At 40.6% G+C, this 27,953-nt stretch overlaps 1 protein-coding gene across 1 annotated transcript in view; it reads right to left on the bottom strand.

Moving 5' to 3' along the window:
* Positions 1–27,953, bottom strand: part of RNF150 (ring finger protein 150) — a 119,726-nt gene that overhangs the window by 52,596 nt on the left and 39,177 nt on the right. The window lies entirely within an intron of this gene.

The following is a 27,953-nucleotide window of genomic DNA, read 5'->3' as shown; positions in this document are numbered from 1 at the left end:
AGGATCTCCACACATAACTGCCCTATGCCACCAAGGCACTCTACAGCCTGAGCTCACCCAGGTGTTTAGAAGCCATACTCAGAGTCAGCACACCATTTTATTTCCTGAAAAATGTTACCGTAGGCCAGCTCAGCCCCTGACATAGTTTACAGCACACACTCCATAAGGGCATGCGTCAGCACAACCAATGTAGCAAAGGGGCTTCCATTACTAGAATGGAGTAGCGTCTTCCTACTATCCTGTCAGCCATCTGAAGCCACAGCTCTGTGAAATTAGGCCCTTTCATGACTCTGCATCATTTTTCCTTTATGCGCAGTGCTGGTTTTGTTTTATTTGTGTTACACGCTGCTGAAATTGTTTTACTTTCTTTTACATGCCCTACATACACAACAAATGAAAAAGTGAAATTGACTGGGATGAGGCAGCTTGTTAGAAGCTCTTCTAGCTCTTTGGATTAAAAGAACTCCTTTATGGTTAATATTAGGCATATTTTTCTTTCCCTTCATTAAACAAGTGTACACAACTGAGCTATATTTTGCAATGGTCAAATCCGGCATTATACTAAATAGCTAAGTACCAACAAGATGTACTTGAACACAGAAACACGCCAGATACAATAACATCTACACTGATCATGAACTGGAATTTAGAAAGGAAGGTACAAACTTGAAAGAAAGGGTTGAAGTCAGAGAGATGAAGTGGAGGTGAGTGCTTTGGCATTTCAGCTGAAATCCCAGGAGATCAGCTGGCATGCTGTAAACTCCATCGTTATCTGTATTTTGACGGTGGAAGGAAGGAAGACAAAAAGCCACCTACTGTGGGACACTCGTAGACGTGGCAAAAGATTGCCTACCAAAGCAGCAACCTGCAACCTCACAAACAGCCACAGAGTACCCACAGCAAAAACAAAACAACAACAAAAAAAACTCCACAGTTGAAAAAACTGAAATTAATTTCATCAATTTCTCTCAAAAGCCACCGTTCTGACCTCCTCGCTTGTCCAAACAGCCATCTAACATCATCTGCACTGTGATGTAGGATGTGGTGTGGAAGACATTACCTGAAAGTCCATGCTAATGGGAGGAACAGATGCAAATATTTTCAGTAAGAAAATACAGGTAGCACCTTAACTGCTAAGATTATCCTTAACCTCAAATGTCTCTTAAAACATGCTTTAACATCTTTACTATGTCTGCTTAACTCAACAGAGCTCAGTGTGTTTCTGTAGAAACATATGTGATGGACAATGGCTATACATGACACACTGCACATTAAGAATCATATTCAATTAATAATGGGATTAATATACCTATAATAACAAGGATTTCACGGTAACGTCCTACCTTCTTTCTTTAATTGCAAAGACAGACAAAAATTCTGGTCTCCTGGATAAATCTGACCTCATTCCCGCTCTTCAGCACCTGCCCTTGCTGATCAAACTACAGTGCAGCTTCCAGTCTTGGATTTGCTATGGAAGCATCATGAAGTGATGCTCCATTGATAAGAGTGGAACCACACACATACCTTCTCTTCCTCGTCCTTCCATCTCATTGCTAGGATGATCTACTGCCACCTCTGGCCTACGGCCTTTCACTTTACAAAACAAAATACTAACTATATATTGCCATGGACGTATGCTAAACAAAGCTGTGTTCAGAAATGCCAAGTCAGAAGACAGCTATTTGCAAGAGGCAGGCGGCTGCTTTTATCTGTTCAAACAATATATTCAAATTGTAAGCTATCTGGTTATTTTCTTGGAAAACACTACAGCTTGTAATGCAGCATTCTTGGAAAAAATATCCAACAAAACATATCAGCAACAAATAATAAGCAGGAAGATTCTTTTTAGCACTTCATTAAGTTCATGATAATTTCTCCAAGGCCTTATGGAAAGGGCTATTTGGTCAATCAAGCCATTATTTTTTTTTAATCTCAAATACATCTAATATTGGGAAAAAACAACAATTGCCAAGCGTTTATTTTCCCTTCCTCCCACATATCACAATATTATCAGTGTTTCAGCATCTAATGGCATGTGGGAAGCTCATATATATAGGAAAACTATACATATTCTAGAAGAGAAATAATGTAAGGAAACATCAATCACAGAGATGATTTCTATGCTCAAGTACACACTTGTTCAACAGACTTCAGAAAAACTATCTGGCAATATGTACTGATGCTTCTCTTGTGAGTTAGATGCTAACAATGCCTTTCATTACATCCACAATGGCAACTGCACTTTGTGGCACTCTTGTTACCTAACACATTTCTTTTCTTTTTCTGGCCAAGATTAATGCAGACTTTGACATGATTTTTTAAATAGCTGTCAGGATGAATCAGAGATTCATAAATCAGAGGTATTCAGGCTGCAGTGAATGGATTTTCTTCTTCTTCAGCTTAGGAAACACTTAACACATCAACGTTCTCTCCTTATATGCCAGTAACAAAGCAAGCAAGGTAGAACTTGCAGGCATTCGTGATGTTTCAACTCCCTTCAGTTTGCTGAAGAATATTTACCTCACCAAGTATTTCTGAGTGGAGAACACACGCTGCTGATCCACAGGCAGTGATTCAGCTTCTGCGCTCTGCATTCTCTGCTATTATGTAGCTCTGCCAATAGGGCCAAGCTTTGCGGGCTCCAGAGGGGCAATACTGCAACACTCTGTACAGGCTCAGCTTGGCTCCCAGTCACAGGGTAACCCTGTGGCTAATCCATCAGAGGCAGAACAGTCTAACCAAGCTGCGTCTGCTTTGTTCACTTAAAAAGAGTTGTTCTGGAAATAATTCTGAATCACCCAGGCAGTGTTCCATCCTGCATGGGTCATCCTGAACTCTCCCTCACCCCAGCCTGCAGGAAAAGGAGTAACATTTTGCCACTGTCCAAGGACTGGAGGAACTGTGGAGGGAGGGAGGTGGATGTAAAGAGCCTGCAGTGAGCTTCAGCTCTCCTCTGCCTCCTGCATGAGGTGATGCTCAGCAAAGCAGCAATAACGTCAGAGAACGTTTTCAGTGGTGAGATACGCACTTAAGAAAAATACCTGGGAGAGCCTCTCCAAACCTTCCTCCTCCCCACAGCACTTGGCTGTGAGCTACATTTCAGCTGGGATGTTTTCCACACCAAGTTGCAAACTTCTTCAAGTGTAACAGTCTGTCCCGTGGCGACACAGGCAAACAAAGACTTAGGTTCTATAACCGATGGCTTTTGTAGCCCTTACAACTCAATTAATGAAGAGATTTTATGAGAAGAAGATGTATGTAACATTTTCCACCTTGTAAACAGGCTTTGGCGACAACCCTATGATGTTTCTTGATTCTGCTTTGGGAGCTGGGGAATTACATCGAAAATGGTCCTCTGTTCCCTTAATTAACAAGCAGGTCCAGCAGTGGGGGGCTGCTTCTTTACTGCTTTGCCAGTTTCTGACTGAGGCTCTGACAAGTGGTATGTTTCTGATACATCTTAGAAGATTTACTTCATGCTTGGCAACTGCCAGAAGTCAGAGAAATAATTAAACGAATTACTTGAATAGAATTCTAATTTGGGAGGTATATAGCTCTTCTCCAAGATGTCCTATCAAAATGTCAATACGGATTTCTCCTAAGTTGCACATCAAAATCAGCTACTGAACTATTTCCCTCCACAGATTCTGTAACAGAAAACTCAGATATAATCTTAGAGTTCAGAAATTGCCTTAATGCAACATTGCTCATAACCTGGTCTGTGTTGGGAGTCAAGGAAAAGACACCCCACAGAATGGTGCAAGAGCCTAAGCAGTTCTTCCTTTACACCTTCAAGAAACAGTTTCGTCATTAGGAATCTATTTCAGTAACTACTACCTATTATGAGCCAGTGAAACAAATGCAGATCTAAACAATTTGACAGCCTGCAAGAGCCCAGCTCAGATCATAGTGTTCTGGATTCCCCTCGCAGCAAAAGCCAATTCAGCAGTTGTGCTTCCAACAAACTCAGCAGCCTGGGCCCTGCACAAGCACTGGCTGTGCTGCCACTCATGTGGCTGCTCTGCCGTTACACCCCTGCTGCTGCCTGCATCTGTGCAAATGGATTTCACAATGCAATCCAGATTATGTGTTTAAAGCAAATTTGGAGCAAAGCACGGACTTTAGGATATATTGTTTTTTTTTTCTCTCTAGAATGGTAGCTCAGCTGGGAAGTAACTATCAAAGAGGAAGAAAAGCAATTCACGCTGATGATGCCATACCTGTCATTGTCCAAGACTGTCTAACCAAGACTGCTGTGCTGGGCTATTCACAAGATAGGAGCTTTTGCTACAGACTTTGTTCTCTCTGAAAATACTACTGCTTACTATTTTGTTTGGTTCCTTTACAATGAAATTACGTGGGAAATAGTATATATGTTAATCAGATGGTATTTCAACTGAATGTTAATGCTGTATAAATCGTTCTAATATTTCACAGTTGCAGCAAGAGAAACATCTTACAGATCACCTGATGAGAGCTGAATCTCAGATCTGTTCTTTATGACAGAATTATAAATCGACCAGCATATCAGCTTATCTTTTAAGATTATTTTCTTTTCCCTTTAGCTGTAAGCATAGGCTTAAATTACATTTTTGCGAGATCAAAAATTACTTTGGGAAATCAAAGCAATATTTTAGGCAAACTTTTTTCTGAGTTTCAACTATTTCAGAAAAGTAGCAATGTAAATATCACTTAAATGAAGTCTTGGAATTTTACATACACCAACTGTGAAGAATTATCTGAGTAAAATCATAACATCGTGCAGAAACTCTCCTTTTTGGGGTATTCGCAGCACAGGTCTCAAATTGAAGCGTCAGTAAACGAGACTAGAGGCAAAAACTGGCAAAGAGCAACATAAAGTAAGTAACAGTAATACAGAGTTAATATATATCTTAGGTGAAATGACCACAGATTGAGATCTACAACCTCTTGCATAGAACTATCTTTGTGCCAGAGGACTTCTCTAGTCCACCAATTTCTAATGAGGTTTCACAACAGTTATAGGCAAATATAGGTGCTTCAAGGTTATTCAGTAAGGCTCCTCACCAAAAACTCTTAAAGAAAAAAGTCACCTAGCCACCTCTGAATAAAATGTTTTTTTCGCATGAAAAAAAACAAGAGGTTAAAAGCAGGCCCTTTGTGCTGCAAAACAGAAAGCTACCAAATAACAGAAGATACCCAAGAACCACCAATCAATAGAGGGTGGGAAAGCAGGACTCAACACTCACCCTGCTTATATTATTTTTCCATTTGAATTTTTTATTATTAATTTTAATTCATTAAAATTCCCATATTAACTCCCCAGTTAGGTTTTTGTCCCCCAACTGCTTTTGTTGCACTGGTTTTCTATTTATTTTTGTTACCACACATTGGCCCACAGGTTAGACAGACCTTTGGTCTTAAGTGGCAGACTTGCTTTTATGTTAACTGGGCACTGATATCTGCATCTGCTCAGGACAGAAGTAAAATTAAGTGAGGTTTTGACAGCAAAACTACAGGGGCAAAGTCAGAGCTCTAACGAAGCCAAGAGGCCTCATCACACAGCAGTGGGGAAGGCGCACCTGCTTCTGTGGCTTACAATAGACAACAGAAGGGCTTGGGCTGAGATAGTTGGTGCCTCTCGTACCCAAAACCCAGGTAAGGTCAGAGCCAGGGGAAGGGGTGTGTTCTAGGTGCAGAGGCTCTCACCTGGCAATGAGAGCAGGCTGCAGAGCAGGGTAGGATGCATGAAACTTCACCCATTGCTTGCTGCCTGCCAGGAAAGGAGGGCAGGAGCATAGCCCTGTGTCCTCACTGCTGCTACAATGCAGAGCCAAGCCCATCCTAGGGAGCACAGCCAGAGGAGAAAAACACACAGAGGAAGGCCAGAAACAAGGACAGTGTGGCAGCGCGTAACTCCATCTCGATGGGTAGCAGGGTGCATAGGCACGTGAGTTTTCATAGTATGCTCTTTTCCTTATTATCCCAGAGTCCTTGCTTTGCAATGACGTGGGTTTTTTCATCTCCTCCCATCCCCGTTTCCGCTTTGCTTTCCTATATTTTGCTTTTTTTCCTATATCTCTTTGCTTTCCTATATCTCTTTCCTATATCTTGCAGAGTGATATTTTCTTCAACTTACCCTCTGCTTCATTTCCCCCTTATTCTTGGCACTCCTAAGGCCCTCCTTGGTCCTTTGCCCATCTTCCAAAACACTGAGCTGTAAATAAGGTCTCCTTAAAAGGCAAGTGCAGCATCTGCTGGAAAGAGGAGTGACACCTTTTCCCCATCGCCATTCCTTTTCCGTATTATAAAAGAAGGAAACTCTTCCACGCAAACACTTATTTTTTTTTTCCTCAGACAATCTTACTGTCACAAATCATTTCTCTCTGCAGAAGTACAGATATCTAATAGGACAGTTAAAGAAAAAACCCTACTGATGTTAATGAGTGGCTGCAGTATTTAAATAACTGATACTGAAGTTTTTTCTTTGGTCCTGAGGTGAACAACAATAACCTCCAGCTGAGATATTCTCGGTTCATTTCTTCTGATGCTGAAACCAGGAGAGGAAAGATGCTTCTGGCTGTGATCTTCTCAGCAAAACGCAGTCTCGGCCACTTTTTATTACAGTTGAGGGAGAAAGAAATTTCTGTTCATGTTTTTGTAATCAGCTCTGATCTTGTCAAGGCTGTAAGAGCTCAGAATGTATTGACTTCCTCTAATTTTATGCAGAAACTGCAGCAAAGGAAAAAGAAGTAAACAGCTATAAAACTTACAAAATCCAGCTCGGCATGATAGCTGCATTTGTCCTGGGCTTCCTTCCCATAGAGTCAGCTCATCAGTCTGCTGAACTAACCAACACTAATGAAACAGCGTGTTGTTATTTATTCACATTTAATTACAGGAAAAAGAAGGGTGGTTCTCTGAGAGTTTTCCCCAGACCCCAGCCCAAACCAAGGCACAAGCTTTAAGGTTTTCTTATCATAGCCAAGGAAGTGCTTAACTATAATCCCCAATCATTTGTTCTGAAGACATCTCTGGAAATTCCCTTTGTTATCTAAACAAGATTTGATGACATGTGCCACTTGCTCTAAGTTCTCTGTTCTTGAACCTGCCTTTGCATTTTTTTCATGTACAAGGTGACCAGAGAGAATCCTTCAGGCAGGTCTTACAGCTAGGATAGCCTTAGGCTCCAACTCATAGCAAAACATGCCATAGCGATAACCTTCTCGGGGCTGGGGCAACACACACCCACTACCTAAGCAGAAGCCGCCTCGCTATCTGTAGTGGAATTATGCCAAAAGAAAATATGTCTTAAATAGCATCTGAAGTAGCTGCGATAGAGTGCAGTCCAAACACAAGCCAGTTCCAGTGCCTGGCGCTGCTAGAGCAGTATAAACACATTTTCATTTACAAATGGGGAAGCTCAAGCAAACGTGTTGAATGACTTTACAAAGGGTCACTGAAGATAAGTGCACGGCATCTAAATCCCAGCCTCTGCGAAGGAAAGATGAATCAGCAGAATGGCTGGGGCTGCTCATATTCTCCCAGGGCTCAGCACAGCCCTGTGTCTGCCCCAGCTGCCCTCTCCTCCTGGCAGATCGTCCTGCATGAGGACATGCACACAGCTTGTCACAGCACCTTGCATTAAGCCCTCCTCCCTTCTAACTACAAATCCCTTCTCAGGTACGTCTGTACCTGGGGTAATTGGGACATCTGCACTGAATGGAAGAGAAAAATGAGGTCAGTAGGTAACACTGAAACGATAAGGGGAGGTTTGCAGCACCTCCCACAATGTACTACCCAGGGATGTGCCAGCAGCTGGGAGCAGTGAAAGCCAACACAAAGCACGGCTTCCCGCTGCAAATGCACAGTCAGCCCACAGCCAGCTGCAGTACACACCTGGAATTCCTCCTTGCAAACTTGAGCCCCATGCCTTGACAAGACCCGAACACGTATGAAATGCAGGTACACAAAGAGCTGTAGAGTAATCAGAGATAAAAACAGGGGAAGCAAATAAACGGTGCTGGAAGTAACAGGAGCTGCTGTTTGCATAATTGATTAACCTATATGAATTATGTCCTGCTAATAGAGTTCAGTTCTGTTTGTGTTTTGTAAAGTTTGCGAGCAAAGAGCATTGAAAACACATAGGAAATTGGGAAATAACCATGAGACTATACACAGAAAAGAAATATAGTCATTACCACGCACATTAATCAACAGCTTTTCATCTACATTTAGAGACAGCAGCAGTGAGCTTTTGGTGTTGCAACAACTCCTGCTTGTTTACTCATGAAATCAGATGTTAAAAAAAATACTAGTGCCATATGCAAAATAAATAGCATTCAAACGTGGTGAGTAAAATATTATGAGGAACTTTCCAAAGAATGAAAACGAGGAAAAGAGAAAGAGATGGAGAGAGGAACAGGGAGAAACATGTAAAAAATCTAATTTCAGCTGAAGCCCCCAAGTTCTAAAACCATGTTTCAAGCACTTCTAGCACAGCTGGAAATATCTTTCAAGACCATGAGGTTTCATCTGCAATTCGAGCTGAAAACTGTTAATTATAGAAATTAGATGGGGACCAGGAGAGGTTTTTTTTAATCACTGGTTCTCATCACTGGTCCTACGTCTGGGACAGCATCAATTCCCAGCAGAAGTCCAGGCATTTCAAAGGCTCCCAGAGTCTTGCAGCCCTCTGATACCTTCTCCACCTCTCACTGCAGTATCTGGGTGCAGCTGATTAAACCAGAGCTCTGGCTGAAGGTCATCCTCCTTGGTATCCAAATAAGCAAGCAGGGACAGCTCAAGAGCGCTGTAGCTTTCCCATGACCTTCTCAGCCTGATTTTCACACTGAACCAATGACCAGGCACCGTGGCTTGGAGAAAAGGTGATATAGCAACATTGCTGCTGGGAGAGGGGCAACTATGCACATCCTCCTCTTGCACCATCAATCTGCCACTTGAAGTAGCTTTACAGGACACCTGATTTTCTCCAGAAAAAAGATAACTTCCTAAAAGAGGCCCTCAGACTCCTTTGCCTACTAATCCAACACAGAAAATCCCCAAACCGAATGATTCAGTGTGCTTTTGAGCAATGCTGCTGGGCGTATTCCAGTGCAAGTGAGCTCTAATCAGCTGGGTGAGAAACAGGTTCAGAGCAGCAATCCTAAAACTCTCTGGAATTGCTACAGGGGATTTCCTCTTTCTTAACTCAGAGAAAACTTGGGCAGAAGTGTGAAAGCATCCGTTACCTGTATTGCTCTGTGCTGGGGGGACGGGAGTAGAAACGACTGACAGGAACAGTGAAAGGAAACGTAGTGATAGAAAGAAAGTGGTGGAGACTAGCTGCAAATGTGAAACAAAAGGACGAACAAACCGAATCTCAGGCAAAGGGCCAGGAACACTTAGGCAGAGTGAAATGAGAAATAAGCTAAATTTGAGGGGAAGTACTGTCGACACATTGTCAAAGCCTCCAGAAATTGCTGTACATCCCTCAGCGTCACTGGATTTTTATGGGAGTTTTGCAGACCTCTATGATAGCAGTCCTTAGTCATTTCTTTGAGTCCTGTCTTGCTCAATCATTCTTCATACCTTTGAACATACTTTTCCATATAGGGGATGGATAGGTTTGATTAACAGTGGCATGTTTGCCAGCACTTTTTCTAGTTGCTGCCATCTTAAAGAAGAAGACTGAAGAAAAGGTCTTTAGTCATTATGCTCAGCGTAAGTCGCGGCCACAAGCTTGAGCCTTCATCTTTGTCACCTCACGTTAGCATCACAAGGATGATCGATGCCACAAGTCTTTGTACCTCCCACAAAGGCAGCAGTCTAACTTTCATGTAGAATTAGCTTTTGTTCATTCTTAATCAGTGATACCAAATATTCAGAAAACTACGAAGAACTGCTGAAGTCTCCTCAGTTCATGTAACCTTCCCATGTACTGCTTTCCAACTGATGGAGAAAGGTGCACTCCTGGGGGCTCAGTAAGAGCCACATGTCTGACCTGCAAAGTGTCCTTTTTTGAGAGCAAGTTGAGGGAAGCAGGACAGGCAGGGCACCAGGAGCCATCCGCTGCACATTAATAAAGGCAAACCTCTTTACCTATGCTGTGCTCTGTTGAATCTTAGCAGTTCCCTGTGCTGCTGTGGCCTTAGACACTTTCCAGCTCACCAGCTACAATGCACTGCTGAAATGGCAACTGGTGTATTTTTTAACTCTCCCATCAGATCTGAACACCAAACAGAAGTTGAAAAACCCCTCAGAGAGTTAGTTCAGTGTTACCATGTGGGAAGATCCTGCACTGATGCCATGGGTGGCACCATCACTAGACACTGGCTAGGTTAAATTGGAATAAAACGGGAGGTGGGACCCAAGGTGCTTAGTACCTCGAAGGAGACTTCAGAAGTGCCAGCTGCAAGTCCCCCATGTCAGCAGATGCCAGCAGCACGTCTTCCAGGTCTGTAGACAATGGGAAAGAAATCACCTTGGGTGTACTGAATGGCACTGAGCAGAGGAAAGAAAGGAGGAAAAACGTGCAAGGCTACGCCAGCTGCCTCCTTCAACATGTCATTCAACCCAACCACTGGACCCACCCAGTTACATCCCTAACCTCTGGCTGTTTATAAGCTGTAAAAAAAACCAAACAAACAACAACAAAAAACCAACAAAAAACAAACGTCTGCAAATTCAGGAATTAAGCAAACACCGCAAAATAGAGAGGGATGTGTCTTATTTTGCTTTACATCAGATATAAACAAGGATAATAAAGCCTGTCTTGTTTTTGCTGAAGAGTTCTTGTTTGCTCAAGAACTTTGTGAAGGAAACCTTCACAGTGGTGGGACTGCAGAATCTTTGAGCTGTCCTTTTCAGGTGCAAGAGTTAAAGGACCCTTACAATAAGGGACCTGTTTCATATACTGAAATCAGAAAGATCAAACTAATGAAAATAAGACAAAAATCATGGAAAAATGTATGATTCAGCTTGAAAAAAACTCATATCCTTTCTCACAAAATCAATTTTTATCTCATTAGTCTCTCTAATACCACTAGTTTTGCATTTCTCCAGCTGTCCATACAATCTCTTAGGTAAACAACACTTAAAATGTCTAATGTAAGAAGGAAAAAAAAAAAAAAGATAAATGTTAAGTCGTAGGCCTTTCCTGCATTATAACAGGCATAAGCTCAAACAAAATTGGATTTTGAATCAATGAAGTTAAATTCTCTATGCTGGGGCAAAGCAGTTTAGAACCCTTTTTAAGGACACCAACTTCCAAGCATGCAAGAGTACAATAAAAATTCCCGAGACTCTTCACAGATCAGGGAGAAGGTCTGGCAAATGAGACCTTTAATTTTTAACTACGATATTGGGGTTTCTAAAGGCATAATTCAAGTAAGAGGTTGGGTTTAAGCGACAAAAAAAGAATAACAGAAAAAGGGATGTAACTGAGAACAACTAAAGCAAAATTCAGAACAAGTCACCCAAAACTACTGATGGCAAGGGGGATATATGCTTCAACAAATTCCTGGATACCTATGTATATATTTACTTTGTTGTTGTTGCTTGGTTGGTTGTTTTTTCCCAACCCAACTAAGCTGTATTGGTGTTGTTAATAATCTCCTGACTGATTCAACTGCCAGCTCTGTAGTTCAACCTAGGGCTGATTTAACTGTGTCTGATGTCTAACTCAACAACCAGCCTGAGCCCTGCCCCCCACAGCAGAACATCTGGCAGCTGCCGAATTCCCCATGTACCACTGCATCTGCCAAGCTCTCTATGCCAGTCTTCAGCTACACTGGTGAGTTCAGCTGAGCTGCCTAGTGCCAGAGATTTGTTTTTCTGCATTTGACTCTGTAGAGAAATGATTGTTTGATTCCAGCAAAAGGTGGGATGTTATTCCCTGCAGCAGTAACACCGTAGCCTTCTCCAGCAGCTGTAATGCAGTAAGTAAATATCATCAGCTTAAAGAGGGGCAACTTGTTTAAGTCACAGAGAAACTCAATAGCAGAGCTGTATCTGTTTTCCCAGCTCACTCATTCAAGTCTGCAAGCTCCCTGCCTGTTTTCACTAAAGCACAATTCCCTATGCAACCCTGCTGCTAATGACTCGCACTGCAAAATAAGGAACGTTTTCTGATACGTTACTTCTTGCACTTAGTGTAACTCCCCAAACATACCTAGTAATGCTCCTGAGGATAACCCAGCCCAACCACAAACCACAATACAGCCTGTTTCTCATATGAAACAGCACAACAAAGCAGACTGGCTGCAGAGGAAAGCTGCCATAGTTCACCTGAGTCTGGGCCCTGAGGCAATACACAGACCCCGCACTTTCCTACGAGCAAGGTGGTGCTTCGAGGAACCAGGAGCCAGGCTATGCAAACCAACAGGAGAAGGGGGAAAAAAAGAAAAAAAAAGAAAAAAAAGAAAGAGACTCAAATCCGGGCAGCAGTTAGTCTGACTGGACAGCCAAGCAAAAGAAAAAGCACCACACTGGGACAGAGTTCAAGGGTAGCCTTATAGCAAAAAAGTATGAGCCTGGGATTTATAAACAGGAAATAGTGAGCAGAAGCAGAGGCACTGAAAGTAAAATCAGAATAACGCAACTGTTGACAGCTGCAGGGAAAGCATCTCAGGGAGGCCCATATGCAGATCTCTGTTTGTTGAAAACAGGACCAGAAGAGGACTTGACTGTATTTACGCACGAACATATCTCTATGTATGTACATGTCCCCGGAAAATAATGGCTAGTAACAGAGGCTTTGTCAATCTGGAAAAAAAGGTTTAGGTAGAACCAACGGCTGGAATCCTACGGTAAATTTTTCAAATCATAAATAAATAAATAAAAATTCAACTGTGAGTGTGATTAAAAAGGGGGGAATGGATTGATTTATTTACTGAGCATGTCCTTTGGGATGAACTACATATTCAGCTAGTACAAGAAAAATTCACCGAAACAGATAAGATTAAAAAAACCTAAACATGCCTTTATGATTTTTCAAATGCGCCCTCCAGCTTCATAAAATCATAGAATCATAGAGAGGCTCAGGTTGGAAGGGACTCCAAAGATCGTCAAGTTCCAACCCCACTGCCACAAGCAGGGCCAGCGCTTCTCAAAAGCCTGAAAACCTCAGGGTGATAAACTTACCAGGTTTAATTTCAAACATGTCCAAAGTTTGACAAAACATGAACATTACTGAGTGGACAAATGTCCAGTTAACTCTTCAGCAAGGACTTGCATTCAGTTCAGTTGCCAGTATCTGTATCAGAACTGTAACCCTGAGTGCTTTGGGACTTAGAGCAATCCGAGTGCTGAAATGAGGCTGTTAGATGGGAAGTTCAAGATCACCAGACATTGCCATTCAAACAGAGCAGTCTCACTAGAGAATTCCTCATAGAGCTGGGCTTCCTTGGCTCTGAGAACAAGACCTGCGAGGTACTACAAGCAGCACACTACAAAATGTACTGTCTTTCATGCGGAGATGTTCCAGCTCCAGCACAGAGCAGAAACCCTGAGTCAAAGCAAGAAACAAAACAAACAAAAACAGACGGAAAAGAGGAAAATTTCCAGAACTGAAATACAGCAGAAGTGTTTTTTCAGGCTTGAACTTGACCAATGAACTGTATGAACTGAGGAATAATTGGCAGTGGTAACCAAACCTCAAGCTTGGCAAGATACACCCAGATTTAGCTAAAGCTACACATCAAGCCTGGAAATGTTTGGAATATGCAGATCTTCTAACAGCAGGAAAAAAAATATATATCCTTGATAGTATGTAAAAAGTCTGATGTTTTGGAAAAAAATATTTATGCTTCTATAGAGGCAGAATGTTTCTCTCCTGATCTCAGGTGGAAGAAGTTGCATGAATGCTTTCTAATGCAACACAGAGAAACAATTATGCATTAGAAACTTATGCTTACCAAATTTATGTGGAGCTTGGATATACAGCTTCTTTTAAAAATCTTTATAATGCACACCTTGCAGCGGTAGCAATATAAACATCTCAAAAGCATACTCGTAATATATGGAAAGCAAATGCCTTATAAACCCCACCTTCCAACTTAAAGCCAAGCAGGGAAAGTATGTATTACCATTCAGAAGTCATTAACCTCTTCTTCGTAAATCCAGTTCTTCCCACAATGAAATCAAAGTTAAATCTTTCACTGGTTTATAATGATGAGGATCAGAGCCTTAGTACGTAAAGCTGATTGTGTCAGGTCTACCGAATGAAAGAAAGAACATACCACTAGTGAAAAAAAGCTGACTATTTTTATTTATACACTGCCTTTTAGACAACAGGCTTTAAGAGAGTGGCTTACAGGACTTATTTTCCTAGCACAGGATATGAGCAGTTCCTATCGATTATGTATGGAAGTTACAGACATCCTGGGGAAAGGGAACAGGGCCCCAAATGTCCTGGCAGGTGTAAGAGAAAGATTTTCCTTAACGTGCTACAGCATTTCTAGCATTTTGCAGCTTGTCATTTTCAGCAAAGTAGAACTTCAGTCTTCATGAAATGCCATTTTAAACAGCAGCCAGAGGCACTGCCAGGTATGTACCCTGGCTAAAACAACTCCACAAGCTCATTTCAGGGATGCTATTCCCTCAGGGTTACTTAGAAGAAATTCTAATTATTGAAGAACAGTTCCTCTTACAGACAAAGATATTCCTCTTCTGCTCAACGGACCCTTTTTCCACTGTCAAATGCACGTAGGCATGATGAGAAGGAAAAAGTTATAGATCTGATGTGCTTTTCAGATATCACACCTCTATTTTTCTCCACAGATGCCATTATTTTTATGTCACCATTACCAAATCCTATAGAGATGTATGTTTCACAATTGAATGATACAGAGAAATTAATCTTTCTTATTCTAATGTGGAGTGCTTCCTAGCCTTTCAAGTGTTGTCATTGGAAATGCAGACTGAGGAAAACGTACAGTTCAAACCAAGTTGAGAGAGCTATCTGAGCACATTACAATGGCCATGCAGGATATAGACACAACTGCATATTTCTGCTTATATATGCTACATTAAGCAAGGAAAATCTTGTGCTTCTAAAAAGTGCTACTTACAACATTAGGGTAGTTAACAGTCATCTCATTCAGGGAAAATACCAGCCAGTGGTTTTATCTCAGGCAGTCTTTTTGCCAAGAGTTTTAGTGTATTTCTCATGGCATTATATTTATTCATCTGTGTTGTTAAGACACTCATAGAAAGGTTGAAAACAAAATGAAGAAATAAAGCAGCATTACCTGCTCTGCAGGGAGGTGCTCTGCATTAATCAGGCAGTTGTTGTATTCTCCCTATCTACTTTCCAGGGAGCAGTCTGGTTTCAAGAGAAGAGTCACCATCACACAGATTCAAGGCCTACATGTCATGTCACACTTGAAAAGACCTAGGATTCTCAAAGAGCATAGACCTTTTGTCTGTACTTGACCTAAAACAAAGCTCTGCAGTAATCCTCTGGTCCTAGCAAAAAATTCAGCATTATTCTGACACTGAACGTAGAAGACTCAAAAATAGGGGCCTGGGACTTTTGACACGCACAATGTGAATGCAAAGCAGGCAGAACTGATGGTCACCTGGTTGCAAGCAAGGACATAAATACAGCAACAGACAAGGAGCATGCAGTTTTCTTCCACCAAAGCTGCACCTGCATCAGGTGCTCACAGAAAGGGAAAACTATTTCCTGAGAGACCATGATACCAAAGGATGGTAATTCTGAGAATACAGTGATGTAAAACTGGCTGTATTATGTACGCATTTAATAATAATGCAACTGTCTTCATGCTTAGAGTTTAAATCTCTGTATCACGAGACATGAACACTGTTACAAGATTTCTGATTCTGCTCTGCTCACATTCAGGATGGTTTTAAAGCAGCACATCAGTTACCTAATTCTTATCAGTGTTTTGGAGCTCTTAGTATTTAGGGCAGTGCCTCACACTTATGCCTTCCTTATGTTAATGTCAAGTTTGATTAAATTCCCCCTCACTTCTTTTTTTTTTTTTTTTTTGTTTCTGTGCACCCAGTCTTGAAGCAATTCAAGGACAGCAATTCAGCAAATTCAGTGTTATTTATCAAATGAAGGAAGCTCAGAAATAAAAGAGGGAAATACCAAAGCTCTAAAAGGAATTTAGTCAATAAGCAATGCTCTTTGCACAAAACTACAATTCATACAAAAATTTCCCGAAGAGGATGAGTTTGACAGTCTCAGAGACTGGCATATTAACAGTCAACATGTATAGACGCATCTACTCCAAAAATACACTCCAAACATTAAAACCTGGACAGCCACTCCCAGAGGTTGGAATAGAAAGAAGAAAAAGACCTCAAATTCAATTCAAGTTTCCTCCAACCCAGAATTTTGATAATCAACTATTTAACATTATTTTAACACAAGATCAAAATAATAAAGAAGTACATTGATAAAGAATTCAGATTTGTAAGTAAATTTTTCAGACTTTCTCTCCCCCCTGCTGATGGACAGTCGTTTTGTTGTATGTAGCACTGTCAGGTTACTAAAAACATAAGATGGAGGACCACGGATATGGAGCAATGGTTTCAGACAGTTGTCACATTTGCAAACAACATGAACCTAACTCAGTAAGAGTCGTGCCTTCTGAATGTTCTAGTGTGTTGTGAGAAGCATTTAAGTCAATACAGAAAAGGCACTGATGAGGAAGAATACACTTTAATAAAAAAAAAACAAACCCGAGTTTGCATTCTGTATGAGCAACAGTTACAGTCACTCCTGCCTTAAAAATGCAGAGAGATGGCCTAAATGGCTTTTCAAGGTCCCTTTCAATGCTATTTTTGCATGATTCTCAGCTACTGCATTGTCACACTTACAGGCATCGTTGTAGTTCCTAAAAATATTCATATTCAGCTGGTATGTACTTGCAAAAAAAGAAAAAAAAAAAAAGAAAACAGAAAAGACAACTATAGAAACGACGCATTTCACCTGAAACCCTTTCACAGATCAGTTGCTTGTGAGTTTTATCTCAAAACCTGAATATGGCAGCTTAAATCTTAGAAGACAAGAAGAACATAGATAAGTTAAATCTACTACTCTAAATGTTGGATGCCTCAGGATGGATGAATCCATGCCCAGAAACAGAAGTAAAGAGGTGCTCAACTGTGATCCTACTGAAATAGAGGAGTGTCTGATTTTAAACCTTATCATGGAATTAACCTCACCTCAGTGCATCTGATAACAAGCTAGCTATCACTATGTTCTTCTTGCAGCTTAAAAAGATGAAACGTTCACCTTCTGCAGGCACCTTGCTCTCTTCTTCAACAACAAATAGACCTCACCTGACCTATTCAGATTAGAGGCTATACCTTCAGATAAATTGGGAAAAAAGAAAAAAAAAAAAAAGGATTAATTCTCTCCAAAGCAATTCATACACTTTTAGAAGGCCAGGCTGGATGGAGCTTTGAGCAACCTGGTCTAGAGGTAGGTGTCATTGCCTATAGCAGGGGTGTTGGAACTAGGCAATCTAAAAGGTTCCCTTACAACCCAAACCATGCTATGATTCTACGACCAACCAAAACCTGCAGGAGATGGAGACCTTGATCTCCGCACACCAATTCTTAACCACGAAGCTGTTTATCAATTTACAGTAGTTTACAAAAAGTTGTTGCAGAAAGCCCTTTGGAAAGAATGACCACCCTAGTCAGCAACACAATTTTTTTGTTTGTTTGTTTTTACAAGAAATGAGAGAAAGACCAGAAGTGGCATATGTTTTTCTTCTTTCTTTTTTTTGTTATCCTTTATCAGAGGTCATAGCAGAAGTGCATGTTTTTTAAAGACAGGCTTTGTCAAGGATCCAGAAGGGAGGTCACTAGGCAATTATCTCAGTTGTTGACCTAGAGGTTTGAAATCTGTCAGTCCATTATATTTTCATTCCACATTCAGACTTCTTTCTAGGAGAACACACTGCGGACAGCTTTTAAATCAGCTCTCCCACGTCAGGCAGATTAGTACAAAACAGAGCACAAAAAGACAAACAAAGCTGACTTCCAACTAACCCCAGAGAAACTGGGAGGAAGAGTTATTCCAAAACATACAGAGCCCTGTACTGGAACCCATACAGAACCCATGACTGGAAGCGGTGGCCTGATGCAAGTCAGTGACAGCTGCTACATAAACACCGATGGGGTGCTACCATCAATGCTACAGAGCAGAAGGACCCTTCAAAAAAGAGAAAGCAGTTCATCTGCCACATTGCAAATCTGCATCTAGTAGCTTTTGCAAGGCTGGTTATTCCAATTTGTGATTTGCTGTGGGGAAAAATAAAAAGTAACGCTTGGGCCAAATAATGCAAAGCAGCTTCCCTGAATCAATGACATCAGATTAACACTGGAGCTTTGATTGAACTGCAAAGCTTTCAGAGCTCATGGGAAGAACCAACTGAAATTCTCCTATCACTTTTATGTGGGAGTCCACAGTACTGGTTGAAAATAAGCCACATGTTACCGAGTTGCGTATTGGTGATGCGCCGTGCAGTTGTTAATACATAATACTCAGCTGGAGTGCAGTGAGTTAAGAGATTCCGTTCTGAAATTCTCGTATCACTACTCCAGAACAGAAAAGTGAATCCCATAAGATTTCCTAGGTTTGATAAAGTTTTCTTGTGTTTTAAGAACAGAGGGCTGAGGTATTACTCTAACGTGCTTGACCACTGAGATATTATCAATTCCCTTGTCTCATTTCTCACTCAAATGTACTTCAGCATTAAATCGTGTGTTCTTCAATTGGCTGTAGATATCTCTATGCAATAACAAGACACCTGGATTACAGCTAATGCTGCCCTTTTCAATTTCCTTGTTTATTAAATCCTCAATAGCTTATATATGTTATGTGAACTGTTCCTGGGAGATTCGGTCTTCAATTATGCTTGATTCTTAACATCTTTAGTCCCTAGCACAATGCTTTCCACATCTTGTTGCTTAATTGAGTAATTCCCTAAAAGCAACTTGTTTACATTAGAAACGAACGTTTTTATACTTGCTGTCCTCTATTTTCTTCATTTTTTAAAGGAACAGTTGGAAAATTGAACTGCAGCTGTCGGAAGGCACCAGTTTAAGAAACCGTTATATAAGCAAATAAGTATTTACATACTCATGACATAGAGATGATTAATCTTCAAAATAGCTCTGTTAGTGCACAGTATTAGCCAAACACTCTGCTGGCAAAATCTTCCTGGCTTCTCTGAAGTTACACAAGACCAATTTGAAGGAGCTGAAGAAACAAGACCCAAAAAAGGCAAAAATCTAAAACCGTAAGAAGAAGGCTTTTGTAGTTCTGCATCTGGAGCCAAAGTAGGCTGATAGTGGGCTTCAAAATGAAACAAAATTGCTGTCTGAACTGCACAAGGCCAAGCAGGTGCTCTGTTTCTGTCAAATTTTCAGAGCAGCTCGCTGAATCAGAGGGAATGAGGGCTGAGGTCGGAGACTGCATGGCATTGTGGAAATCGGCTGTCCACATTGAACCCCTCAAAATGCTGGATGCCAGCTCACACTGATTGACTTCAACAATCAAAGAAGGGCAAAAAGGCTACACTTACAACAAGGTTTGGGGCAAAAGTAAAGAACAGAGACTAGAGAAAAAAAAAATAAAGGAAAAAATGTGAACTCAGGAAACGAAAAGAAGATAAAAGAATCTGGACTGCTGTAGATTCCACTGTCTGCCCCATTCCTTTGGAAAAATGGAGTGCTCGGGAAATGGAGGACCACCACCTTTGACCACAAGCAGAGCAGGCTTGGTTGTGACCCTCCTAGCTATTAGCCATCCCCTCCAGAACCACAGCTGGTCTCAGCATCTTCAAAAGACCACTTGGCATTTCTCCATCTACTGCCTTCAGAAGCACCATAGCGACAGGTATCACGCATCTCACACACTCCATGGGCAGAAATACCTAAATACGAGCAAGGTCGGTATATGAGACTGGCTGCTTCAAGGCTAAGTAAACACAGCATCCTCAAATAAAATACACACACTATGGCCATGGGACTCCATACTGAGATTTCCCATTTTTCTGGCAGGATTGTCTAGTCCCTGGCTTATTCCCCTACAGTCGTTATTTCAGCCCTGTCACTGCTGGCTGAAATCTCATCTCTGTGATGTCAGAAGACCGTCTTCCACCATTTAACTGAGAGACAACAGTTAAATGCAGTTCTGAAAAAGGCAAGGTATACTTTTAATGCTTACTGTCAGGCTCTGATTATCTCTCAGCTTCCCCACAGCACTTGCTGCAACCTGCAAGACCTGCCTGTTGTTTTAATTTCATTAGGCTTTTACCTCCTGTCAGTTGCTATGTGTTAGCTAACATCATTTGTTTTCCCCTTATGAAGAGGCTTTCTGAAAGCTGAAGCTGCAGTCTGGATTCGCTCCCTACAAATATGCTGTGCTAATCTATTAATGCAGTCGGGGTCTGCACCGGGGTGCCCTTGTGATGTGTTCTTCAGCTGCAGCAGTAATATGGCTAAGAGGCAGCAAAGCCTCTGAGAAGCATGCATAAGGCACAGATTCACTCACTCTAATGAGACTTCGGTCTTCCCTACTCTCCCTTTATATCATGAAATTAAAAAAAAGACAGCTACAGTAGTCTTCAGAATTCAGACATTATATAAACATCAAGCACCATATGAACTGCTGCTCAGGAGTCATCAAGATCTACAGATCAATGGACTTAACTGAAAGAAAGCCAATGCGATAAACGTTGCCAAAACAAGACCTATATTCACCTTTTCTCTAAGTTAGGATCAGACAGACTTGCTATATAGCTTCCAAATGCATGGATATACACACCGAGAAATAGTAATCATTTATTGGAAAAGGAATGACTTTAGAAGTAGCATAGCTCTCAATTCCAGCTCGTTTCAGACAAGACACACACACATCAGAAAAATGAGGGAACCATGAATTTAACTACTTAGGTTATGTTCAGCATTAAAAACTGATGAAAAAGAGTAATCACAGCATTACAAGCTGGTCAAGGGAGTCTGGTACTGATAAAGTATGCCTCGTTTTTTCCAGAAGGGAAGTTGAGGAGAAAAGTTAATGTGATGAATGTGTTGGCAGTTAATGCCAAATTCCATAGACAACAGCCTGAAATTTAATCCCACAAATCGCTAAAAGGAAAATGTTCACTTCCAACAGCTTGCTCTCCTAAGCGCTCCTGCCCTGAGCCTGTTCCTGAATGAGCTGCTGTCACTCAGCCCCTCCCGGAACACACCAACAAAACAGATTAACTGTTAGATAATCTGATCAAGGGGGAAAAAAAAAAACAGGAAAAAAAAAATGCTACCCAACAGCCCACCACACACTGCTTAAAAGAACATGGCATCAAGAGTCATGAATATTAGGCTGCAAAGTCTGGTGCTCCCATTGCTTTCTACCAAGTTTGGAAGCATTTCTTCAGCCAAAAAGAGGCAAAAGGATTTTATACAGTGACAGTCAGCTCATTACCTGAAATGCCCACAAAGCATGTGGATTTTGCTCTCTGATTTACAAGATTATTGCAGACTGATAAGCATTGCAAGTTATAAAAGACGTTAACTTCTCTTTCCTTCTAAATGCATAAATCAACTTTATGTATGCTTTTTAATAGATATTTAGGCCCTAGTAAGTCATCGTCTTTTTATTTTGCTTCAGCAGTTTTTTTTTAGTTAAGCCTATTCTTCTCTATCTTTGCAGTGATCTTTTCCAATTGGTTTTACTCCTTGGTGTCAAGTCAATAAAAATGGCTACTGCCGAATTAGAGAGATCTGCTTTTCTCCTTCCAAAGAAGTGTTTTAAATCATAAAGCACCTTCCATGGAGGGAAAAAAAAAAAAAAAAAAAAAAAAAAGGCAATGGAGCAGAGCAGCTGCTTCTTTTCCAGAGCAGCTGGACAGCAACAAGCTCAAAACATCACAGCTTTACACTGCTTTTCAAAATTAGGACACGAGCTTGCCTTTTGTAATTTATTCCTTTGCACGCTTTACAGGTGCAAAGAATCTTGATTTGCTTTGTCTGGGCTTCAGAAACAAACCAATAATTAGGTTTATAAAACCTAAGTGTTTTATAAGCACTGTAGAAAACTTTGAGGTTCGAGCTCTTAAATCAAAAGGAACAGATGTGCACAAAGATACTGGGAAATACCTGATTCTGAGAGTCTTACCCCAGATTATCCTATGCCATGTTCCAAGAAAAAGTTCTTAATGGATTTAAACAGTGATAAGAAAATTATTTAAGTGAAAATTTTACTCCATTGATTTTTATTTTAACAACTCACTTGTAATAACCCTGAACTGAGGTTAAGAAGCAGTAATTTTAGCCACCAAAGACTCCGTTTATCTTTACCTGCAGGTATCACAGAAACACAGAATGGCTTGGGTTGGAAGGGACCCCAAGGATCATCAACTTCCAACCCCCTGCCACAGACAAGGCCTGCAACCTCCAGATCTGTACTAGAACAGGTTGTCCAGGGCCCCATCCAACCTGATCTTTAACACCTCCAGGCATGGAGCATTCACAGCCTCTCTGGGCACCCTGTTCCAGCACCTCACTGTGAAGAACATTCAATCTAAACCCTCCCTCCATGAATTTAAAACCATCCCCCCTTGTCCTATCACTATCTACCCTCGTAAAAATTTGATTCCCCTCCTTTTTATAATAATCTTTTAAGTACTGGAAGGTAATTTGTTTCTAAGCTTTCTTTTTCAGATCATTTTTTTCACTGTGTGAAATATCTGGATTCTAAAACTGAAGCCAAAAACTTCCACAAGACTGCCCTCAAGATACCTGAAGAGAGCTGTCAGTGCAAAACCACTCCATCTTATTTCTCTCTTGGGGATCTAAGAGATGTCGTCTTCATAGCTCTGTATCCTGGGGCTCCAGCTCTAGACGATCCCTACAGCTGGGAGACATATTGTTATGCAGGTGCACTAGAGCCAACAGCATATGTGCAGGGTGACACTCACCTTTCTCCTCACAGCAACACTCACATTCACTTGCATATGTGACGTAGGCTCTCCATGCAACAAACCTGCTACCTTGCTCAGTTTACCAGACAACTAGGAAGGCCCTAAACAGGCCCACAGAGATTGTATAGGTGAAGGAATTTCACTCTGTAAGCCTGTTCACTGCCTCGCGGACAAAGACACAGCTTAGCACAGCTACCTTAGCAATTAAGGAGGGGTATGTAAGGCTCATTCTTTGCACCCGATCCCCAAGCTCCCTTCCTTCATTTAAAACTAGGAAAGCAATGATCCAGACTTAAATTGTCAGTATAAACTCTTTTGCTTTTGTTTAGGCTTTAATGTTATTTGCCGCAGGATATGGAAGGCATCTCTGAATAGCATCACCGAAATTATGAAAAAATGACACACTGACAAAAGCAGACTACAGTGTTTAATACACAGCACTATGCAAAAGAGGAATTTTTAAGTACAGCCTAAGGACTGATTTAGTGCATATGTAGGGCCACTAGATTAATAGCCGAATAACAGCATTAACATGCTGTTCTGTACCCAGTGTGCCCAGATGGGTGAAATAACATAAAAAAAAACTGAAGGAAAAATGACCTTCAAGCTGCAGAACAAAACAATTGCTCACCAGCACATCATTCACGCAACACATGTATGGAGAGCTTAAGAGAAGAAGGTGAACAGGTGCACATTTGGCAATCATTAAGAATTAGTGCCTGCAAATAGTCAGAATCCTTGACCATTAATCCTAGAGAGTCCTTGATACAGAAGATGTTCAGTCATTTGTCCAGATGTTTCTGACACAGCCTTAAGAGGAACTACTGTATGTCTGCATCATAAATATTTGACTGCCTTAGTCATTCAACAATGGAACTTTATTTAGCCAACAGCTTGTTAATAAAAAGACAATAAACATACAGCTTCTTAGGGATGTTTTGGTTCTTTGCCATACAAAAATTACAAGCAACATTCAATGAAACAATACTGTTACGAATCATTTTTGCAGGGAGCCATAATCTACTGAAATCACAGTGATGTTCTCTTTGGCTAAAGTTGCGTGAATTATGTGCTGCCTTGATTGATTTAGAAACATTCTCTTGCAATTAAGCCAGGCAACTAACTAGCTCTGGTAAAGTTAATAAACTACCACCGCCTCAACGCACATATATTTTTGTGAACAATATCAATTATAGCTTCAAGCAAATAAACAAAAACTAATCAAAGTGGAGGCAAAGATTGGATGAATTGGAAAAAACCTCTAACAATGCTTCACAATTCAACGCCTGTGGGAGACTCGTTTTTAATTTTCCATGGAAAAACAAAACAGAACCCATTTTTCTTTGGAATGGAAACGCATTTACTTCAGTGGAAACAGTCAAGTGCCACGTGTGCAATTTCTTCTCCACCACAGTTTAACTAGCAGAAGGCTGGATGATTTCTCTGTAAGTATATGCTTCGGTTGTTTCTGGCTGCAAAGACTTTTTAGAAATCCAGGCACTTCTGCACTGTTAACACCAAACATCCAAAGCCAAATCCTTGGATTTGAGCACAATCGATCTCTGAGGACTACCTATGTCTAAACAAAACAGAAAACCAATACTCAACGGGGCAAAGTTTCAAAGATAACCTTGGCTGTTTTGAAAAGAAAAAGTCCAAAACAGTCTTTCTCATGGTCAGATGTCTTCGGTACTCCCAATATTCTTAAATCGTATCAGACGTTTAGACCCTCAAAATATTAGCTGGGTTTCTGATCCAACCTTTTTTTGGTCATGAGATCTTTTAAGCTAATTCCTAAAAGAAGAGAAATGATGGACGAACCCCTATTGCAAATCTAACACATCACATATCGTGCTGCAAGCTTAAGTGTTGAGGCATTCGCTATTTTATGATCTATGTGCCTATAGCCACTGCCAAAGAACACACATTGCTGTTTGAACCTCCAACTTCTGTGTGTAGCCTTCTGGGTTTCCCACAGTAGTTTTTCTTCAAAACATTAGCATGCAACTTCTTGGCCCCCTCAAATCTGATTAAGGAACCACATTTTTTTTTTTTCCTGTTTATAAAATTTTAAGTTAGCCAAAACACTCATAACAAGGAAAGGAACACCATCACAGTTAAAGATATTGCCTTTCTTTTAAACTAAAGAGATTTACTGCTTGCGATTCTTCATTCTCCATATAAAGTTACTTTTCCTTTCTAACACACTGTAAAAACCGTTTCAAATCTGAGGCACCTTGTATGCAGAGAAAACCAATGGGGGATGTAGAAACAGAGAGCAAAGATGCATGCCCCTTTAATGAAGCCTCAGGGAAAAGTGTTCAAGCTCCTTGCTCTCAAGGCACTGATTCAACAGAACAGAGAATTGAGAACAGCCTCCTCAGCTTTTCAACCGAATTCTTCAGCTTCTTCCTCCTGCCTAAACTGGAGGCAGCTGGACTAAAGGATTTGGATCACAGCTAAAGCAAAATGTCTTCTATCTTTATCTTTTTGTGTCCAGTAAATCCAAATAAGAGTTTGGTGTCAACAAATGAAGTTCTGATAAAATCAGAAAATGGAAGGGTGACAGAAGTTCTAAGTTAGGAAAGCTACATTTATGAAGGACTTGGAAACGATGCATTCAGCGACATTTTTTCACCACATTACACTGCACCGTTCTACACTACGCTCTCTAAAAACAGTCACTGAAGATGTTCTACAGTCTTCTGTGCTTCACTTTTTGAAGCCTCTTCCAGCGCTGCTTGAGAATCTGGTATTTAGTAGGTCCACCATTTCCTGTAGCACAAAAAGGCAGAGCACTGTGCACAGCGCTTTCCCAACTCCTGCTAAGTTGCATTTGATAGACGACCTGCACGTCATGTCTATCCTGCCACTGTCGATACATCTTTTCTGCTCCACAACTGCACATGTATATGGTGCAGTTTTCAACTGCAGTCCTGTACTGAAGTAGGCAGTCTAATTACACTCAGAACAGTTTCCAAGAAAAAGCTTTGGATGTCGCATAAAAATACCAAACTAACCAGCTTCCATCGTGGTGTTGCAGCTAAGCAGTGCTTAAGTTTCTGATTCAAATTTTGGACCTATCACTGCCTCTTCTGCACTCTAGGAGGATCCTGACTGAATGAATAATTGATGAGCATGAAGCAGGTGGCAAAATACGACATTTTATGACTAATAAGTATTAATTTATTTCACCTTTGTTCTTTTCAGACTGCTACACTGTTGTTAACTAAGTAGGGGAATATTAGCTCTGACATATTTATTTTGTTGGATTTACCACCTAAGAACAGCAAAAATCATCTTTCCACCCTTTATTAAACAATGAAAAGTTGCATAATTCCCATTTCTCCACCTACATTGTTTTCCTCCATCCTGTTTCTAGCAAGGTGCACATAAGAGGCTTATTTTCTCTGTTAAGACTAAGCATGAACCAAACATTTCTGCACCATGTAGCCCTGCGGTCCATTTAGAAACCAAGGCTGTTTTGCAGAGTTACAGCTTAATGCATCCATAAAAGGGAATGAGAGAGAAAAAAAGCATCTTTCAGTGGGCATTACTGTACCACCTAGCTGAGAAGAAGCAATCCCTAACTCAGCTACTGAAATAAGTTATACTGTATCAGCAATACATTTCATCAGAATGGTGTTCCCTACTAGGGGAAAATGTAGGCATAATCGAGAAAACCCAGCAATTTTGCTAAGATTTCAAGTACTAGTAACTAACTAGTGCTTTGCTTGATGTTCCTGTGCACGCTGCATTTGGACAAGAGTAACTTTGCCACAGCCTATCTCAGAAAACTGGTTATGACTTCCAGCATCATCATTACAGTACTTTGTTCCGAACAGTATTCTGCACTCTTTAACCAAAAAGTGGTAGAAATCTAGGAGCAGAAACAATTAGTACAAGGATTCCTGGATCTGATGAAGTACATCAGACTTATCAACCGAAGTTTGGTCTCTTGCAGAGTAAGTCATCCGTGTCAACACAGAATTAAATATATGTAATTCCATCTTTTTATTTATATTAAAAATACCAACAAGACAATGCTGGAGAATGAAAGATGAAACGCTCTATGAAAATTTATACAAAGTGTTCTGCCAATTTTTATGTATTGTTCTATCCAAATCAATCCACTTGCTTGTTTTCATTTAAAAAAATCAGAAGCAGAGTGCCCCTTTCTATGCGAAAAGAAGATTAGTCCAACTTTCTTTAATAATTTAGCCTTCAAATTAGGATGTAAAAGAATTTGGCTTTTTTAGCATCAGTTTAGATCATGCATTTCAGAGAAAAGAGTACAATCAAAGAAAAAGTGGATCCCATAACCATCTTCATTTTTCCAGAACAGTATTATATTTCTAATACTCATTATTCGCAACTGACGTATTATGAACCTCATCAAGTAGAAAAAAATATCGTAACAGCTCATCACATCATGCTCTAATAGCAGAAGATTTCTCCTGAATCACAATTTACTTGATTTTCAGTTATGTCTTACCTTCTACTGCTCTTCAGACTAACAGAAGTCAGGTTACAACCAGAAATACTACCTTAAATCAAGAAAATTAAAACCTTTAAGGTTGTGTTTTTTAGTTTTTGGCTTTTTTTGTTTGTTTTTCCCCCAATTGGCCTATTTTTTCTCATTTTAATGTGATACGAAAATATACTTTTGGAATCAATGGCTTCTGCACTTAAAGCACATGTATTAATCTTTCCAGGATCACACATTTTATGCTCAATATTCACAGGCCTGAATTGCACGCATCACTTCAGGACTTTCCTTTGTGAAAAGGAGTGCAAAATGAAGTTCTTGGGGAACTCAGGTTCTGTTCTTTCTCCTGTTCCTGTCTTCTGAGAGCTTTAGATGAACAACTCTCATTAACACTCTAATGGTAGAGGAGAGGAAGAAAGAAAAAAGATACAAGATCTTTCCCAAACAAGTACAGAGCCTGAAAAAGATCATCTTCAGAGCAAAACCAACAGCTCATCTTTCAAAGAACACAT

Source organism: Centrocercus urophasianus, unplaced genomic scaffold, assembly GCF_019232065.1.
Source record: "Centrocercus urophasianus isolate 14NV4802_14NV808 unplaced genomic scaffold, USGS_Curo_1.0 seq_32, whole genome shotgun sequence".
In the NCBI taxonomy this organism is placed as follows: domain Eukaryota; kingdom Metazoa; phylum Chordata; class Aves; order Galliformes; family Phasianidae; genus Centrocercus; species Centrocercus urophasianus.
This window is presented reverse-complemented; position numbering and strand designations above follow the sequence as displayed.